The following is an 8,497-nucleotide window of genomic DNA, read 5'->3' as shown; positions in this document are numbered from 1 at the left end:
AATGACTCAAACCCCAGAGCTTGCACTCTGAACCTCTCTTCTCTACAACTGCTCTGAAGCAGTCTAGCGCTCGTTTAGTGCTGAGCTCTGGGATCATAAAGCAAGGACTGAATTCCAGTTCTGGCCACTTGCAAGATGGTGACTCTGGGCAACTGATTTCACTACTGCAAATCACAGTTTTCATCCATAACATGAAGACAGTAGTATCACCTCCACCACAGGGTCCTATGTAGATTAATAAATCAGGTAAAGCACATAGCACAGTGCCCAGTACACAGTATTGCTAGATAATTTTGTTTTTAATGGATGACAAGACCAAGGCATAGACCCATTTAGAATGGTGATATGTGTCTCTGTGCTAAAATTTCCAAAAATAAGAAAATTGAAGTCACAAGGCTGGAATCCAGATCCCAGCTTCTGGCAAAATTGAAGGGTGTCAAGAATTAACAAGTTGAGGCTGGGCGTTGTGGCTCATGCCTATAATCCCAGCACTTTGCAAGGCCAAGGCAGGCAGATCACTTGAGGTCAGGAGTTCGAGACAGGCCTGGCCAACATGGTGAAACTCTGTCTCTACTAAAAATACAAAAATTGACCGGCGTGGTGGCTGGCACCTGTAATCCCAGCTACAAGGGAGGCTGAGGCATGAGAATCACACCCGGAAGATGGAGGTTGCAGTGAGCCAAGATCGCACCACTGTACTCCTTCCACCCTGGGTGATAGAGTAAGTCTATGTCTCAAAAAAAAAAAAGAATTCACAAGTTGACTTTCAAACTGCAAGAGATGAAAGAAAGGAAAGGAAAGGAAAGGAAAGGAAAGGAAAGGAAAGGAAAGGAAAGGAAAAAGGAAAGGAAAGGAGGGAGGGAAAAGAAAGGAAGGAAGGAAGGAAGGAAGGAAGGAAGGAAGGAAGGAAGGAAGGAAGGAAGGAAGGAAGGAAGGAAGGAAGGAAGGAAGGAAGGAAAAGAAAGAGAAAGAAAGAGTGCCTAGTGAAATTTTGCTTTCAAGATGGTATAGACAAAGGGATGGATTTAGACTGAAGTAAATATATGAAAATTCGAGTAATTAGTGGTTCCTTCCGAAGAGTATGGTATGGAAAGGGAGGGAAAGAATAACTTTGCAGTGGAGAAATTCAACAAGCGCTACCCCAGCCATCTGGCCAAGGTTAAAGTTACCAGTGATAAATCACGCTGATAGCATGTACCTTTGATATGATAGACATATCATAGATAGATGGCACTTTACCTCTAACTTCCAAAAACTCATATACCCAGTCTAATCATGAGAAAAGTATCAGACGGGACTCAAATGGAAGGACATGCTACAAAATACCTGACCAAAACGTCTCAAAAACTATCAAGGTCTTCAAAAAATAAGCCTGAGAAACTGTCCCAATCTAAAGGGACCTAAGGAGATATGATGAGTAAATGTATTGCAGTATCCTGAATAGGATCCTGGAGCAGAAATAGGACATTAGGTAGAAAGTAAGGAAATGTGGATAAAGTATGGACTGTGGTCAACAATACTGTTATCTACATTGCTTCAGTCGTTGTGACAAATGTACCATACTAATGTAAGCTGTTAACATCAGGGGAAACTGGGGGTGAAGTACAGGAGAACTCTCTGTACCATCATTTCAGCTTTTCTGTACATCTAAATCTATTCTAAAAAAGCGTATTCACTTTCAAAATGCTAGCGGTCGATCTGGTGGTGAGATTACAGGCAATTTCTTTTCTTAGTTTTATTTGTCTGTATATTTTTAATTTTTCTTCTTTTAGAGACAGGGTCTGTCTGTGTTGCCAAGGCTGGAGTGCAGTGGCTATGCACAGGCTCCATTATAGCATACTACAGCCTCCAACTCCTGGGCTCAAGCAAGTAAACTGAGCCTGTAGCTGGGTCTGTATTTTTCAAATGGTCTATGAGGAATATGCACAGCTTTTGACATCAGAAAAAAAAAAATCAATCAACATTACTTTTTTTAAAAAGTGAATGGATGTTGGGCTCTTTGGAGACAGTACTATATACATAAAAGTATAACTAGAGTCATCCTTCGACAGCGACTAAAACACATTTTATCGGCTGGGCGTAGTGGCTCACACCTGTATTCCCAGCACTTTGGGAGGCTGAGGCAGGTGGATCACTTGAGGTCAGAAGTTCAAGACCAGCCTGGCCAACATGGTGAAACCCCATCTCTACTAAAAATACAAAAATTAGCTGGGCATGGTGGCAGGTGCCTGTAATCCCAGCTACTCAGGAGGCTGAGGCAGGAGAATCTCTTGAACCCCGGGAGGCGGAGGTTACAGTGAGCCGAGATCGTGCCATTGCACTCCAGCCTGGGCAAATGGAGTGAAACCATGCTTCAAAAAAAAAAAAAAAAAAAAAAATGGCCAGGCACTGTGGTTCATGCCTGTAATCCCAGCACTTTGGGAGGGCGAGGTGGGAGGATCACGAGGTCAGGAGATCGAGACCATATTGGCTAATGCAGTGAAACCCCATCTCTAATAGAAATACAAAAAAATTAGCTGGGTGTGATGGCAGGTGCCTGTAGTCCCGGCTACTCGGGAGGCTGAGGCAGGAGAATGGTGCAAACCCGAGAGGTGGAGCTTGCAGCGAGCAGAGATCGCACCACTGCACTCCACCACTGCACTGGGTGACAGAGCGAGACTCCGTCTCAAGAAAAAAAAAAAAAAAAAAGCAAAAAAAAAACCACTTTATCACTCTGTGCCCAGCCGTTTCTGGCCACCAGGGCCTGGCACTCTCCCCGAGGGAGGGTGGTGTGCTTCTGAACCTGCCAGCATTTTTTCTGTCTATGATGCACTTGCTGGCAGAGGTCAAAGGGCTATCCTGGGTGAGCCTACACTGCTGGCTCAAGAGGCCCAAGGCAAATCAGCCCCAGGAAAATCTCGTCCATCAGCTTCTAGGCCAAGCCTCAGCCTGCTCTGGGTCATCAGTCTGGGAGGCAGGAGGACTGCAAAGGGTCCTCAGTTCTCACCATACGAACAGAAGACAGGACGAGACTCGCCAGGAATGTGTGGTTTGTCCCAGGCACTTTGTCCTGCATCCAGACCTCAAGCAGTCCCATAAAGCTGATTATTTTTGCACTTCTTTTAAAGCTCAGTCTCAGAGAGTCCCCATCTCACAAGAGTCAGAAGGAGGATATAAACTCTGATCTAGTCACTCCAGAGCTGCCCACGAGAAGGACACCTGTCTCTGCCCATCTCGGGAATGTGCCATGACCACAGCAGATGGCTAGACTACGTTTAGGAGACAGGATGCTGGAGAGAGGAAGTGTCAAGCAGTGGGCAGCACCCTTCAAACCTCCCCTGACACCAACCACTACCACCCCAATACTGAGGGCTCCATGGACAAAGGCCAGCTCGTTCTTGGGCCCAAACACCAGTTGCAGCTCCTGGATCCTGGGAAAAGTGGGAGAGGACCAGCGACTGCTCCCTGGGCTCCACTCCTGTTCCATTCCCAAGGGCATCCTCCATTGTCCTAGTATCCAATTCCTAGGTGGACAGGCCCTCCCCTTGCTGAGGACCTCTGAAGCAGGGGCCAGGAGAAAGATGGTGCTGAGACATTTCTCACTGTAATTGCATTGGGACGAGACTCTTTCTCTCTCTGAGAGTAAGCAATAAGAACCCCGGAAGGAACAACAACTCAGCTTTCTAACAGATAGCCTTCTTTTTTTTTTTTTTTTTTTTTTTTTTGAGATGGAGTCTCGCTCTGTCACCCAACCTGGAGCTCAATAGTGTGATCTTGGCTCACTGCAACCTCTGCCTCAAGCGATTCTCTCACCTCAGCCTCTGGAGTAGCTTGGATTACAGGCGCACATTACCACGCCCAGCTAATATTTGTATTTTTGGTAGACACGGGGTTTCATCACATCGGGCAGACTGGTCTCGAACTCCTGACCTCAAGTGATCCACCCACCTTGGCCTCCCGAAGTGCTGGGATTACAGGCGTGAGTCACTGTGCACGGCCACAGGTAGCCTCTCTTAAAGGCTTTTTTTTTAATACAAACACTGAGATGTTGGCTTCCAAGTGGTCCCCTGAAAGGCAGAACTTATTCTAGTGACTTCTCCAGAGCTCATTCAACTCTTCAGAAACTGCCTTCAGGGTGACCTTTGACCAAAATTGGTCAGCCTGCTTGACTGTCCAAAGTATTCCCCAATACGGGTAGCCAAAGAACTTTCAGCTATTTCCAAAATCCAAATCCAGGTTCAAAAGATCAAGACCTGCCCCTCTGAGGCCGCTCCCGAGAACCCTGGGCATAGTCTGAGAAACGGCTTCATGGCAGACATATCATTACTTTCTCAGTTGTGTTATTTGTCGCACACCTGCCTTTAGGGCCAAAGCTTGCGTGTGTTGGCTTCCTCTCTCCCTGACTCCCAACAAAGGCTCTGAACCATTCCCCAGATGGTGGCGGAGTGTGGGACATCCTCCTCTGACTTCCCCAGAAGCGTGGCCCCCTGCCTCTTCTCCCTCCCAGCACAGATCAGCCCAGGCTCCATTTGTTCCTCTAATGAGTCTTAAGTGTTTGGCTTCGGCTCCTGCCAGTCCTACTCCTACAGAGAGGAGGGAGTGGGAAGAATGGGACAAAGCTCATGCCAGCTCAGTTCTGCTGGGCCCTGGGCGGACTGGCACAGGGGCTGCCCGGCCCAAACCCACCCGGGGTGCAGCCAGGCACCCACTGGAGGCCCACAGCCTTTCTTTACCTTCCACTTCAGGGGCTTCCCACAGTGCAGACTCCTGGGCATACTTCCTGGGTTGGAATCCTGGGGCGGGGCTCAGGAATGTGCATTTTTAATAAGCACCTCAGAGATTGTGATGCATAATGAAGATTAAAAAACCATTGTTCCAGAAAGTCAATGACAGGGATTCGGCCTGGTTTGTAAAATTGTGTATATGCGCATTTTTCTACAGTCCACAGTTGTCAAATTCTCAAATCAGGTCAATAGTCCCCATAACCCTTTAAAAGTTTTTTAAAAGCAAGCCCAATGTGGTAGCTCACAGCCTATAATCCCAGCACTTTGAGAGATAGAAGCAGGAGGATAGCTTGAGGTCAGAAGTTCAAGACCAGCTTGGGCAACATAGCAAGACCCCCATCTCTACAGATAATTTTTTAAAATAACATTAACTTAGCTAGGCATGGTAACACACACCTGTAGTCCCAGCTACCCAAGAGGCTGAGGCTCGAGGATCACTTGAACCTAGGAGCTTGAGGCTGCAGTGAGCCATGATCATGCCAGTACTCCAGCCTGGATGACAGAGCAAGATGCCATCTCTAAAAAAAAATTAAAACAACAGGCTAAGAGGCACTAGTAAATGAGATGATTCCTAAGTTCAGTTGTAGCTATGACCTGCTACAACTTGGTGACCCTGTTCAGGCCCCCCATCAGGGCAAGCCCCCAGGACACTCTCCTTTTACCAAACCTCAGGGAAAGACGAGGCTGGCCTTGAAAAAGGCTGGCAAGTCTGGGGAGACCAGGATGACATAGAACTAGGCTGAGGGACAACAGGATGGCAATGGCCATGGGCTTGGGTAAGAAATGACACAGCTTAGGGGAAATTCTAGAATACCTGGGATGAAAGGACCCTTAGATATCAATGAAGGCAAACCCCTGGCAAGAGGGGTAAACTTTTACCAATATCAGGTCCTCACTCTCTGGCCACAGAGCTAAACTACATTTCTCACTCCCCTGCAGTTGGCGGAGGTAATGAGTTGAATTCTGCCCAATGGAATGTGGATCTCTGCTATGGTCTGGATGTTTGTATCTCCCCAAAATTCATATATTTAAGTCCTAGCCCCTAAGGTGATAGGTGTAGGAAATGGAGCCTTTTGGGAGGTCATTAGCTCATGAAGGTAGCACCCTCATGCATGGGATTAGTGTCCTTCCAAGAGACCCCAGAGAGCTCCTTTGCCCTTTCCACCATATGAGGACAGTGAGAAGGCACTATGAACCAGATGGGTCATATGGTTTGGCTCTGTGTCCCCACCCAAATCTCATCTTGAATTGTACTCCCATAATTCCCACGTGTTGTGAACGGGACTCAGTGGGAAGTAATTGCATCACGGGGGCAGTTTCTCCCATACTGTTCTCGGGGTAGTGAATAAGTCTCACGAGATCTGATGGTTTGATAAGGAGAAACCCGTTTTGCTTGATTCTCATTCTCTTCTCTTGTCTGCTACCATGTGAGACGTGCCTTCACCTTCTGCCATGATTGTGAAGTCTCCCCAGCCACACGGAACTATAAGTCCAATAAACCTTTCTTTTGTAAATTGCCCAGTCTCAGGTATGTCTTTATCAGCAGTGTGAAAACGGACTAACACAATGGGTTCACATGAAAAGGCCCTCACCAGACATCAAATCTGCCAGTGCCTTGATTTTGGACCTCCAAGCCTCCAGAACTATGGGAAATAAATGTTGTTTGTAAGCCACCCAGCTAAAGGTATTTTGTTACAGCAGCCCAAATGGACTAACAACAGAAAATGTGTACCAAGAAGTAGGGTGCTGCTATAACAAAATACCTAAAATGTGGAAGAGGCTTTGGAATTGGGTAATGAGTAGAAGCTGGAAGAATTTTGAGATGAATGCTAGAAAAACAAAATCTACATTGCCATAAACAGACTATTAAAGATGATTCTGGTAAGGGCTCAGAAAAGGGGTGCTACAGAGAGAGCCTCAATCTTCTCAGAGATCACCCAAGTGGTCATGATCAGAATGTTGCTAGAAATACAGATGGTAAAGGCTGTTCTGAAGAGGTCTTAGATGAAAATGAGGAACATCTTATTGAAAACTGGAGGAGAGATGACCCTTGTTAAAAAGCGGCAAAGACATTTGGCTTTTGTTCATGTCCTACTGTTTTGTGGAAGGCAGAACTTGTGAGCAATGAAATAGGATATTTGGCTGAAAAAAATTTCTAAGCAAAGTGTTGAAGGTACAACTTGGCTCTTCTTAAATGCTTGTAGTAAAACGCAAGAAAACAAACTCTAAAGATGGAATTTTTCGTCAAAAGAGAAGCAGAACTTAAAGATTAGGAAATGTCTCAGCCTATTCATATTGTAAAAAATGAGAAAGTGTGTTCAGGCATTTGCTACAGATACTAGGATGAATCAGACATGTGCTATTCATCAAGACAATAGAAAAATGGACCCAAAGGCATTTCAGAGATTAGAGGGGCTGCCCCTTTCATCACAGGCCTAGAATGCCAGGGCCTAAGGGAGAGAATGATTTCAAAGGAGGAGCCACAGGCCTCCACAGGCCCTCAGTGCTCACTGTCCAGCATCACCTCAAGGCTCTGCTCCCTGCATTCCAGTGTAGCCCTCCTCACCATCCCAAGGTCAGCTCCAGTGGCCACCCTCCTCCCACCCGTAAAGGACACAGGTGGTAAATTTTGGTGGCATCCGCATGGCGCCATCTCAGCCAGTATACAGAGTATATGTGCTGTGGGGACATGGTTACCTTCACCTAGATTTCAAAGGATGCCCCAGAGAGCCTAAGGGGCCAGGCAAAGAACCACCACAGGGGCAGGGCCACTGTAGAAAGCCTCGATGAGGGCAATGCCCAGCGGAGCCACAGAGGTAGGGCCACCTTACAACCCAGACCAGTGGGGCCACCAGTGTGTGATCCCAGCCCAAGATAGCTACAGCTGCACAACCCAGGCACAGAGCCTCCACAGAAAATGGGACAAGACAGAACTGCCATGGAGGCAGGACCACCACCCCAGTGGGACCAGAAGACAGGACCTCTCCACCCCTGTGGATTTTGAGGGCAGAACCTCAAGTCAAAGATGACTATTCTCCAGCCTTAAAGTTTTGCACTTGCTAGGGATCAGTTACCCCTTCCTTCTTGCCTATTTCTCCCTTTTGGAATGAGAATGTCTATCCTCTGCCTACCTACCCCACCAGTGTATTTTGGAAGCACATATTTCACATGTTCACAGCTGGAGAACATTTTGCCTCAGGATGAATTACACTTTGAGTCTCATCCATATCTGCCCTTTTTTTTTTTTTTTTTTTTTTGAGACAGAGTCTGTCACTCAGGCTATAGTGCAGTGGCACAATCTCAGCTCACTATAACCTCCACCTCCAAGGTTCAAGTGATTCTTGTGCCTCAGCCTTCTGAGTAGCTGGGATTACAGGCACACACCACCATATATATATATTTTTTTTTTTTTTTTGTATTTTTAATAGACATGGGGTCTCACCATGTTGGCCAGGCTGGCCTTGAACTACTGATCTCAAGTGATCCGCCCGCCTTCCCAAAAGTGCTAGGATTACAGGTGTGAGCCACCACACCCAGCATTAAATAATATAAACATGAGACTTCAGATGGGTAGAAAGCCAAGGTCTGAATGTGCCTAACATTTGTTAAATGTTGTTAAATTCCTAACCTCTAAGGTGCTATTAGGAAGAGAGGCCTTTTCCGAGCACAGTGGCTCAGGCCTATAATCCCAGCACTTTGGGAGGCCAAGGTGGGCAGATCACTTGAGGTCAGGA

The sequence above is a fragment of the Rhinopithecus roxellana genome, chromosome 15 (genome assembly GCF_007565055.1).
Source record: "Rhinopithecus roxellana isolate Shanxi Qingling chromosome 15, ASM756505v1, whole genome shotgun sequence".
NCBI classification, from domain to species: domain Eukaryota; kingdom Metazoa; phylum Chordata; class Mammalia; order Primates; family Cercopithecidae; genus Rhinopithecus; species Rhinopithecus roxellana.
Note: the sequence above shows the minus strand (reverse complement) of the source record.